This window comes from Varanus komodoensis, unplaced genomic scaffold, assembly GCF_004798865.1.
Source record: "Varanus komodoensis strain SLA01 unplaced genomic scaffold, ASM479886v1 scaffold1, whole genome shotgun sequence".
NCBI lineage: Eukaryota > Metazoa > Chordata > Lepidosauria > Squamata > Varanidae > Varanus > Varanus komodoensis.
The window spans coordinates 131,806,824-131,818,401 of NW_025335268.1; the positions used below are offsets into that span (position 1 = coordinate 131,806,824).

General features: G+C 41.1%; 2 long non-coding RNA genes across 2 annotated transcripts in view; one reads left to right on the forward strand and one right to left on the reverse strand.

Moving 5' to 3' along the window:
- Positions 1 to 3,285, reverse strand: part of LOC123031671 — a 38,705-nt gene extending 35,420 nt beyond the window's left edge. Inside the window, exon 1 of the long non-coding RNA XR_006416356.1 lies at positions 199 to 3,285. This is a non-coding gene — a long non-coding RNA (uncharacterized LOC123031671). The remainder of the gene's footprint in view (positions 1 to 198) is intronic.
- Positions 1 to 8,667, forward strand: part of LOC123031676 — a 50,802-nt gene extending 42,135 nt beyond the window's left edge. Inside the window, exon 3 of the long non-coding RNA XR_006416358.1 lies at positions 4,539 to 8,667. This is a non-coding gene — a long non-coding RNA (uncharacterized LOC123031676). The remainder of the gene's footprint in view (positions 1 to 4,538) is intronic.
- Positions 8,668 to 11,578: the final 2,911 nt, after the last annotated feature.

Genomic DNA, 11,578 nt, shown 5'->3' on the forward strand with positions numbered 1-11,578 from the left:
GAGAAGTTACGTTACAGCTATATCTCTAATGTAAGAATCCAGCTCACTCCACCAGTTTAATAAGGTACGCCATTACTGAGCACCAGGTGTCAAGATGACAATGTACAACCCCTAGTGGCCATATCCAGAGAAGAGAATAAATGTTTGGATGGCGTTGGTCAAAATGAATTTAACCCGGTGCTCTCTGAACCTACCCACCTGCATCATATCCTCCTTGTTGCTACCAGAAACAATCGCAGTCCAAGCATAAGGCTGTCCCTGCACTGGAGCAGCCATCATAGCTGTGCCTCCTATTGCCCTCCTCTGCGGAACTAACACTGCAGGATACAAGGCTGCCTCCGGAGGAGACAGCTCTGCAGAGCACGGGCTAACCGTGGGGGAGGAGTGGGAGAAAGTGATGCACCTATAATGAAAGAATCTCAAATTAGCCATAATATCGGACAACAGAGAAGAGCAAGGGGAAGCAAAGGTGTTTATCAGGCGATTTTATGGGACGGGTGTATTTGCTATGTCGAACTCCCCTCCTCCTTTCAGCCATCATGCCTATCTCCAGAAATGGCTTCCTGGTTATTATTCCTTCTCCCTTTGAGCTAGGAAATACGAATAGCAGATCATGCCTATTCACCTTTTTTGGGGCACTTAAAGCCTGTGGTAAATACACAATTTGTAACAGTAGAGAATACAAAGTACCCTAAAAGGAATCAAGATGGAGAATCAAAATGTATCTGATCGGGTTCCAAAGCCAACAAACTGCTGCCGAACAACTGGCTGTACTTGACTCTTGATACCCGTGAGTCACCCACATGAATTCTTATACCAACATATACCTTTCCATTCACTGGAGCATTTTATGAGAAAACGCTAGCTACTCTGGATTTCACTGTAGGTTCCAGAAAGAAGAGAGCATAGACACCCAGCCTCCATAGTAGAATCATTCTTCGGCATAGGCTTTGAGATGGGCCAGAATGAAAAACATGGTTCATGCAATACTTAAAGCAAGCATTTAGATTTTCACCCTGTATGACAGGTGCCCCACCGCCCCCTGCTTGATCTGGCTTATTCTTCTTGACTTTCCAAAAATCCTTCTCCAGCCATCTTAGAAATTCTCCATCGCTTCATTTAAAATCAAAACAAAAAGACAGAAAGGTAACTTCATATTCTTACCACTATTTTCTGTTTCCATTCAATCCAGTACCAGCACTGACTTTGAGTTTACACTGACATAAACTAGGACACATTTTACCTTTTAGTTCTGTCCAGATTTTTACATACTGTGACATGCAATCTCTCTGTCCCAAGAAGTTTACAATTCAAGTAATTGCTTTTCTAGTTAGTTTCTCCACTCACAGAGGTAGACACCCACCAAAGTCTCTTTTTGTTGTCTCTTCTGAAGCCTATAATAATGTCACGTCATCATGGCTTGTCTCACAGCAGCCGGAAACCCGCCTGTCACTGATGCAACACGAGTCACAGAATATTTGTTTTTCCTTCTGCGTCACTTGCACCAGTAATAAACTAAACTAATCCACAATAGCCAAGTTACTGCTTTCAGCTTTTTTCTTTAAATGACTAACCCTGAGAATATAAGACACATTCCAAAATGCCTGCTTTAAAGAAGAGGGGTGGCTGGAGAGGGGGGGGGAAGCAAACAGCCAATATTTTAAGACACAAACTGTTCAGAACCCCTTTTAAAGCAAGAGAAATGGAACATTTAGATTTGATAGCCTGTCCTCAACCAATCTGAGGCAGCTTTTCACCTGCCACTGCCTCTTCCTCCAATGAAAATGTATGTTTAGAATGAGAACCCTCCCCAGCCAATCATGTGCAGGCTCAGGCACTCAGTTAATGATGCAGCAGTACAGGGAAGACTATCACATGTGAGCTGGAAGACTGCCAACATGGAGACACGGAGAGCAAGGTAAACAACTTTCCAACGCCAAAATGATGACATTTAATTCCTAAAGGCTATCTTCCCTTCTCAACTCACCCCTTTAGTTGGCCTGGGGATTCACAGAGTACCTGTCCCCGCAATGCTTTTTAAACCTAACTATGTGCCAGGCAAGTATCACTGCGTCATCATTTGCCACTTTCTGAACTATGCAGGCTTCCAGATTTAAAAAAATCCAGAAGGTCTTATTAAACCCTCTACCAATTATCTGATGTGCCAGATTTTTAAGGTGGGCAAAGGGAAGGGGTCCTAGATGGCACCCTCTGCAAACTCCTGCTTTCTTTTCCCTCCCTCCCCGAATCTGCATTATAACTACGCAGTGACATTTTACAACCTGTGCCTTCATTCCATTGGTCTGACGCAGGACACAGCAATAATATCCAGCCACAGAACAACAACATTGGGTGGAAAGGTTGAGGGGTAGGGGGTAAAAAGAAACCCCACACATATGCACACAAAACGAGACAGTCAGCTCAACTCCCCCCTTACCCCGATCAAAGGATACATACGTATAGAAAAAGAGGAACCATGAGATCTGTTCATCTACACCTGTGCAGTCCTCAACCCTCTGCTTGCTCCACCGCAGAATAGAATATTCCAGAATTTTCCTCCCATTAACCCTTCCTATGTCTGCCCCCCCATGCGGGATTAACTGCGTTGTATCTTTCCGGTATTGTCAGTGGACAAAATCCGCCAGTACTAAACAAGCTCCCAAATAACACTCCTTTTTGAAAAAGATGCTGGATGGGAAAAGGAGCCATGCTTCCCAATGTTGTTATTACTTCTCTTTCATGATCTCTCTCTTTTTCTCTCTGTCTGTCTCTTGCTGCAGCAGGGCTGTTGCTAGTAGTCCTATCGACAGAGCTTGCTCTCCCTCACTCTCTCTCCCTCTGAGCTGTGTGACGCAGCTCAAAATTCTCCAGGCTGCTCCTTGTGTTTTAAAAGCAGAACTGCAGCTTTCCCCAGAGAGCCGATGCCAGCAGTACCAAGGCCGGACAAACCAAGAGAGTCACTCCCAGGCTAAGCACCCAAGTTATTTATATCTCCCTGTTCCCTCCTCACCTTGGTTTATTTGCTTCGGCTCCAAGCCTCTCTTTTCTCATGTTCGCATCATCAGCTTTCTTGTGGCTCTCTCACAGTTACACTTACTATGTTAACTCTTTTAGGGTTGGCAGTCAAAAAGTAATGTTCTCAAACAAGCACTGGAGGAAATAGAACAAACTTTTTGTGCCATTTTCTTGTTCCCATTTATATAAATAAACAAAAGTTGCTTTTCAGCCTTCAAGAAACAGAGCACATCCCACTGAGCCATGAATATTCTTTGAAAATTCTTTCAAAGGACAGAAAATGATTTCAGTCGTGAAAAGATAGCTGCTTTTCCAGATGACAGGCATACGGGAGCACACTTGTTCATTAGTTGCGTAATCTGTGAATGTCTGAGAACGTCAAGGCTTCACATTCTGCTTAAGCTTACTTCAGAAAATCACTCATGAAAAGGGAAGGATAAAAGTGTCTCTGTTTAGGGAGGAGGTAGAGTTTGATGCATGTGACTCTGCAGGTCTAGGTCAGCAGCAATGCTAGCATCCGGAAAGGATTTTTCTCCCCCCACAACAGCTAATGACTTCAGCGTGCTAGACCAGCCCGTGGTTTTCCCTCCAAAATGTTCCGGAAAGTTTGAATGGAGTTCTTCTGACAGTAGGCTGTGTGTTAACTCCTTCTGTGCCTTTGATAAATTCACCATGAGGTCAAAAGGTCTATCTCAGCTGTGGGAGGAAGCCATTAAGAACATTAAGTACAGTGATCAGTGCATGACAAAAGGATGCCTTTGGGGAGGAATTAGAATATGAAAGACTGCATATTTACCTTTGTAGAGACAGAGGATGATCACCTCTAAAAAGAAAGATGTCAGCTTTAAATTTGCACTGGAAGACTGACAGCACAATAGGTTCTTGAATAGTGCTGAAGTATCTAGCGATTTCAATCCCCCCCCTTTCTTTACAGAGCTATTTTAACATACTTCATTGGCTAAAAGTGGCATCTGCTGTGTGCCGATGCATACAAGAACAATTGCAAATTTCTAAATGCTAAATGCTGTGCAGAGAGATACAGAGCTCAAAATGCAGGGGACAGCAAAGCAAAGGAGAAATGCAGGACCAAGATACAGTAGGAGGCACATCCAAGGCTCTAAGAATGGCTAGTTGAAGTTCTCTGATGCCTTTGATTAAGCAGCATTGCTTCCTATCTTTTCCTTTTGAATGCATTTATTTTGTTGTTTCAGCATATGTTAACTCAAATTCAGATTAAGTGAGCTCTGCCACTGGGCAATGGAATATCTCTCTGGACAAGGAGATGGGGACTTCTATTTGAGTGTCTAGGAATTTGTTCTACTAAGAAAAGCTTTTGTTGTTTTAAGATGACTTCAAATGTGACCATAAGCCAGCACAACAGCAGTTAAGTGGATAAAACAAAAAAGAAATCTTGCAGTGAAGAAACTAACCTTAGCTGTGCTGCTAGAAAAACCAGTGCGAAATTTATAAATTTGAATTCCTGATCTTGTGACAAATTTCTGAAGTTTCCATGCTTATTCCAGAAAGAACAGCTTTTCCCAATAACCAGAGCTGCAAGAACTTCCCGGACCTTCCATCTGAGGAGGCTTGAAGCACATCAGAAGATTCTTCACAAAAAACCCGCCTGCCTTGTCTTCACGTCTTACAAGCACAAATCGTTCCCACAATTGAACTGTACAAACATATAACTAAAAACGTTACCTTTAAGGTACACATTATAGAGAAAAAACCTGTTAGTGTTTCCCTGAGCTGTAATACGGGAGAAAGCCAGCAACTGTTTTTGCAAAGAGAAGGCTAAGCAGACATGTCCATCACATTTCAAGCATCTAAGTGGGGGAACATTCACCGGACATATACGTCACCTTACTACTAAAACCTTTCACTGTAGGGTTCACACTTGACCCACAGGAGTTTGGTGTGAAATTACCACTGGAAGATCCAGAAATAGTTTATTAATGTTTCCCTTGAGAAGTGTGAACAGTGTCAGCACAGACAGTTGTGGAGTATAGTTGTTTCTGTCGTGAGCAGAAATAGTTGGGTAGAGTGCTGTTTTAAAAGGCAGTATCCTCCACACCCTTTACTCAGTGTAAGAGAATGTCTACTTTTCTTCCCAGCATGGAGGCAAAGCCAAGAGGGACAGTAGTAAAGTGCCAAAACTGCAAACATTATAGAGGAGGACTGTACTGATAAAGTTAAAGAGAAAACGAGTCACTTCTGCTTTAAAAAGAAGGCATAGATACACTGCAAGTGCAAAGGCAACATCCATGAAAATATTCTGCCTTCCCCACTACCTGACAGGTACTCAAATTACCTCATTCTGACATGTTTAGCTAAAAGAATTAGCCACTCTGGAAGGAGCCAAGGGTACATAATAGAACTGTAAATTAAATATGAAGAAAGTCAAAATAAATGCCCATCGGGGTTCAAGACCAGGGTACAGGCAGCAGGAGAAAAATCAGAGGCACCAAGACCAGGGCAACAGGCAGAAACAGAGGCAAGAGTCCAAAGTCCAGTGGTGGACTTGAGGCGAGGCATAGTCCAAAGTCCAGTGTTGAAATCTAATAGCAAAGTCCAAGTCGTAATCACAAAATAGGCCTGGGTCAGGAACTGGAAGCGTATATCAGGACAAAACAAGGATGTGGTCATGAACATGCCAAGGGTCAAGAACCAGGAAGAGAAACACAGGTGCAAGTATCTTGAGGCAGGATGCACGGCAAGGCAACACACAGGAGCTAAACTGCAGCTAGCAGACAAACCTGCATTCCTGAGGCAACATGGCAAGGCAGGGTACAACAGGAACCAAATGTGCCAAGGGTCAGGCAAGGTGCAGGAGCTGAACCACACCATGGCCAGCAAGAGGAGCCCTGTCACTGAGCAGGGCAGGACACAGGTCAGGCAAGAGGAAGGCACTACAGAAACAAAAGCCCTATGTTGCTAGGCTTTAAAAAATGTGCTTGCATAGTTCTTCCCCAGCTGGTACTTGTCAGGAGGTTGAGAGCTCCAGCAGGGCCTGAGACTGATCCTGAGATACTAAGGTGTGCTTCTGGTTCTGATCATCGGGTGAAGCCCCAAACCAGCCTAGATCCTGACAATGCCACTTAGTGCAAACTCTGTCTACACCATCAGATGCTCAGCAGGATTACTGAACCACAATACAGGAAGCCATATGCTAGCACAGAGGCTCCTTGCGGGTTTATACACTTTGAAGCCATGTATAGAATGCTTTTTTTCTTCCTTGACTACACACCAGAACCACTTGACATACAGTTAGTTCCAAGGCATAACTGAGATAACAAATGGATTTAAACATGAAAAACCCAACTGTAAGCCTGAGCATGGAGTGAATGTAGATCGTCATGGAACCATGGGTTTTTGAAACCATGGTTCAAGCCCTGATCAAACCATGGTTTGTTAGCCATGAACAATTCATAAAGAGAATGCTTGGTTGGTTGTTGGCTTGTTAGCTGTGGGCTGTTTATCAGTTTCTTATCTTGGCTTGGCTGACACAACACAATAACCCATAGTTCAGGATACACTCAACCTTTAAGCATGGGTTACTGTCTTGCCTGAACCCACCCAGTGAGACTTGCTATATCAGCATGATTCAGCAGGTACATAGAGCCAAACTCATATATATCCCACCAGTGGCTCCAAAACCTATCAGTATGCTTGCAAAAGCTAGTGCGATAGCTTAGGGGTACACAGAACTACAAAGACTTTCTCTTTGAGAAGAAAAACTTTAGCGCAAGCTACAATTTACAGAGCTCCCACTAAAAGTTTCTTGAAGATATAGGAAAGGTCAAGGCAAAGCCCATGTTTAACTTAAGTTCAAGATCAAATATCATCAAGGGTGTGTGCGGCACCAGACAAGTTCCTTCCTAGGAATAACTGAGGTGCCACTGTTGATTTATGCATAACCTCTTGAACTCAGTCTTCATGTATGACGCAGCAGCTTGTCTGTCTGGGAAATTATTGGTTATAGATCGAAGGCATTGAGAGACTGAGTGGAAGAACTGAGTGGAAGTGGAAGATAAGAAACAATAATGAACAATTGTACAACTGCTTTAATTTTTGGTGTACTTTATTTAAAACGTATTTCAGTTAGCAATTACACAAAACTGCTTCTACAGATGTGATAATTCCTTTTGTTTTTGAATTTATAGCATGGAAGTTCAGCAGTGTCCTGTGAACTCTGTCATGTTTGCAAATCCACAGATTGCATCTGTTGCATTTACAAGAGTCAGTGTGGTATAGTGGCTCAGGTGTGGCACTGGGACACAGAAAATATGGGTTCTGTTACCCATTCAGCTATGAAGATCTGGTGACTCTGAATCAGTCACTGACTTTCACTCTAACCTACCTCACAGGGTTGTTCCTAACTCACAGGGTTCTTGTGAGGATGAAATAGGATTATGTAAGCTGTCTTGGGTTTCTTGCAGGAAATAAGGTAGGCTATAAATACAATAAATAAAATAAATATCACCATGTCACAAGCTTTGCACTGTTTGGAAACTGACTGTGAATGCTGTATTGACAAGGATAGGTTTGCCCATAGTACATAGCTCCAATTTTATACTATCCATAGTGGCTTTCGTTTCCTACAATGTGCCCAGAGTTACAGAAAACTCTGCTGATAGCACTTTATACAGCCTGCCAGCTTCTGTCATACAGTTTTATCCTTTTTGTTTTACTAGATTAGTTGTCAAGAATATGTTCTTTGGGTCTATTTGCTGGATTTTTTGCTTTAATGTCCAATATTGCCAATGGAAAATAGGACAAGATACTAATATTTTTTAATAAATAAAAGACTTGTAATGGGTTAGCAGAGTCTGACCACTACCGGTACTTGGGGAGTCATTATTCAAGGAAGCCTGTCAGGCCTGTGCTTAGTTGCTAGTTTTCAAAACCCAATTAAGAGCTTCCTGTTTAGATAGTTTGCACTTCTTTCTTGTTTTCATGTTGATGACTGCTGTTTCACTGACTGTTTTAAAATTCTTTTCATTGACTGTATTTCTTACATTCTGTTTCAATTGCAATGTAAAGTCATTTAGACAAGAACTTACAGGCAAGGCATTCATTTTAAGTGAGACTGATAAAGGAGATCAAAATAACTCCAGTATTTTGTTGTTCTTCTGGTCCCTGCATTGAATATAGAATAAATTTCTACAGTGCTACAGTATCCCTGCTTTATGAGTACAGAGTAACTCAATTCTCTTCTTGCTTTCTGAAGCTTAGGAGACCAAGAAGCAGGCAACTGAGACATGGCGTTAAACTTCAGAACTGCTGAAATTTTGTTTTAGTTGTGCTATGTGTTCATAATGGAAGAATGCACAAATTGCATAAATTTACAAGTGCCTTTGAATAGCAGGAAAACTCTGCTTAGGTTTTTATTATTTGCTAGATTAATAATTCTACCAAATAGATAGTGCTCAGGGTGGGTGTTAGTCACAGATAGTACTGCAACTAAGCCAAAGTATACATACCTGAAATAATCATATTCTTCCCCTGTTTACTGCATTACTGTTTTCTGCTGTCATTTCCTGTTTGTTTATTTTTAGGATGTAAGTTCAGGGAGGTAAATGCCCTTCAAACTTGACATTTGTAAAAATTTCTATATAATTGATTATGAATAAAAGCCCAGGCCAAATGTTACACATATTCACTTTTGAAGGCTGAATCCAATCATACTACCAACCTAACAACAGACCATGAGTTCTCTTCATGGTTTGTTCACGGTCAACAAACCATGGTTTATCAGCACTGTTGGGTTCAGACAACATGATAAACACATTTCAACAAAAAGCTCAAGCTGTAGTCAACCACTGAGTGTGGGTTATCATGTTGTTTGAACCAAGTCAAAAAAGTTGCTAAAGAGGCAGTCATTCTTAAGGCAGTCACAAACACATTGACTTATTGATATTCAAACATCAAAGGCCTTGAACTTATATTTCACTAGTGAATTGAACATTTTGTAATGCTAGTATGCATCATCCAATATATATACACTCAAGTTATCTGGCACTACCAGATAATTTTCAGTAAGTAGACAGCAAGTGTTATAAAACATATATATTGGGTAGCTGCAAAAATGCTTGCACACTGATTTTAAGCTCAAATAACTGCACACACAGGAACAAACAGCAATAAAACTGAAGCCTGGAACTAAACATCAGGCCTTAATAAAGGGAACATGAAGTCCTAGCAATGCTGAGACAATACCGCACCGATGCCTCCATTTTAAAGAGATAATTATGCAATCAAATGCAAGGAATTAATTGTGGGTTTCAGTAGTGTCCTGTGGCATCCTAGGATGTTACCACTCTTTCTTTAATTGTAGATGTAAAATGTACACAATCTGTAAGCACCTTAAGATGATGGAAGTGACAGCATCAGTATTAGGAGCTTTTTTTAAGATCCTGGACTGAACAATGAGATAATACTAGCACTGCTCCTTGTGTAGGTGGAGAAAGGAGAGGAAGAGGAAAGCCTTCTTCAGCATAAAACATCTGAATCTGAGAAGCAGTGCTTCATAACTGGGAGGCACACTTGACAGAGTAACTAGAGGGAGGGGGGATTGGCCCTGGTAATGCAGAAAAACTCCCTCTGCACTTGCACCCGGTGCTTCATGAGTCATGGAAGAAACACGAGAGATCAACAGACAAGCTTATGCCATCACTCATGTCTCCAGGGAAACTTTTCAAGGTGCAGCGTAATAGTGTATAGTAATCTGACAAATTCTAGTAATGTATAAGCCCTTTTCTTGAGGAATAACAATGCCCAGTTTGGTGAATGCAGCACAATCCTATGCATGCTTACTCAGATCCAGTTCCCACTGTGTTCAGTAAACTCACACAAAGCTGCAGCTCAGCATACAGCTAGAAGCATCAAGATCATTAAATTCCAAAGGAAGCTACAATAGTCAGTCAATTTCTGTAGAGGCATAACTCCATCCGAGTTACGAATGTCCAAATTCTGAACAACCCATACCTATGAACAAGCTGCCATACAGCATATTAACTTTTTTAAAAATACTGTGGAAAAATCATCACCGCAGAGAGAGAGAGGAAGTGCAAGGGGGCCTTCAAAGCATGCCTTTGTACCCCACCCATCCAGATAAGGAAATCTCTGACATTTCCTTGCTGCAAAGAGGACGCGCTGGTTAGTTTGGGTAGGGAAGGGGAGCTAGAGATATTTTCAGTTTTTCCACTTTAACGGGGATCCTGCGCCCCTAACCTCTGTGAATGTGGAGAGCTTACTATATGTGATCTGATTTACATACAAAATTTGACGAATTTCCATCCTCTAAAGAATTGAACTTGTTCATAAGCTGGGGGCTGCCTCTAACCCTCTTTCTTGTAGCCTTTGTGTGGGCAGCCTGCAATTCTTTTACCTGCAATATGAACATCTATTTGTACCATGTTTCTGAAACCCTCAGGAGAAATTGTTTTTGTTTCTAGTATAATTTTAAATTATTCCAAGTATTTCAAAATTGTTTTATTTTCTAATATAACATCATCCATTTCTTCTTGTCTTGTCATTGTTTGTCAATATCAAGTGCTTCAAGTAGAAGTTGCAAACATGATTGTATATTGTATTATATATACATAATTCTTTGGAAGCATCCTGAGGAGTGAACATTCAGCAGTCTTCACTATGGCATTTCACAAAATTAGAGGAGGTGATTTGTCATGAAGGAGTGAGCAGAAGGGCAAAAACACAGTAAGAATATTTTGCACTCCTTCATATAAATGATAAACTATCACATTATGTATGGATGAATGAATGTGCAAAATATTTGATGGAAAACTGCCATTTTATTTATTGGATATTTATCCCACCACATTAGCCAGTAAGGCTCCCTGAGGAGGTTACAATTTGGCAAAGTCTGCCAGCTGCTTCAAAACCCTGTTCTATTATACTGAAACTGCAAAATTTAACCTCATCAATAACTACCATATTTTCCCCACTTTAAACAAAAATATTTCTTTTGAAAAACACTGAGCAAATATTTAGATGCCTCTAAGAATAATTCTTGCAAGATAAAGTAGTAAAGCAATGTGCTACACAACTTTCTCCAACAGCCATGTGCATAAATAAAGGGAATCTAGAAACTGAAAATTACTCTAAGAATTATGATCTTTACTTGCCCACCTCTTAGCTTGTATTCAAATCTGAACTGAACATACACCAAGTTAATAATTAATCCATTACTAATTATGCAAGAAAATTATGGAAGATATTTACACACCCTAATCAGGATTTTATTTAGACATGCCTTGAAATGCCTTCGGACATGGCCTTCACAGTGTCCCCTTTTTCAACTATGTTGTATATCTCAGCATCCCTTCCTTATACCCCTGGCTTCCCCTTTCTCTTTACTGCTACTTCTGCTAAACTCAAAGGTAGGTTAAAAAGCATGTCCTAGGCTTACCTCACAATCCAGATGAAGCATCCCTGCTCAGTGTCTGGAAAATGGCCAGCCTACAAGAGCCCTACCTCAAATGGCAAACATCCAGATCCACAACTTAATCCAAGAGGAAGGATAAGACTGTTTCAATGAACT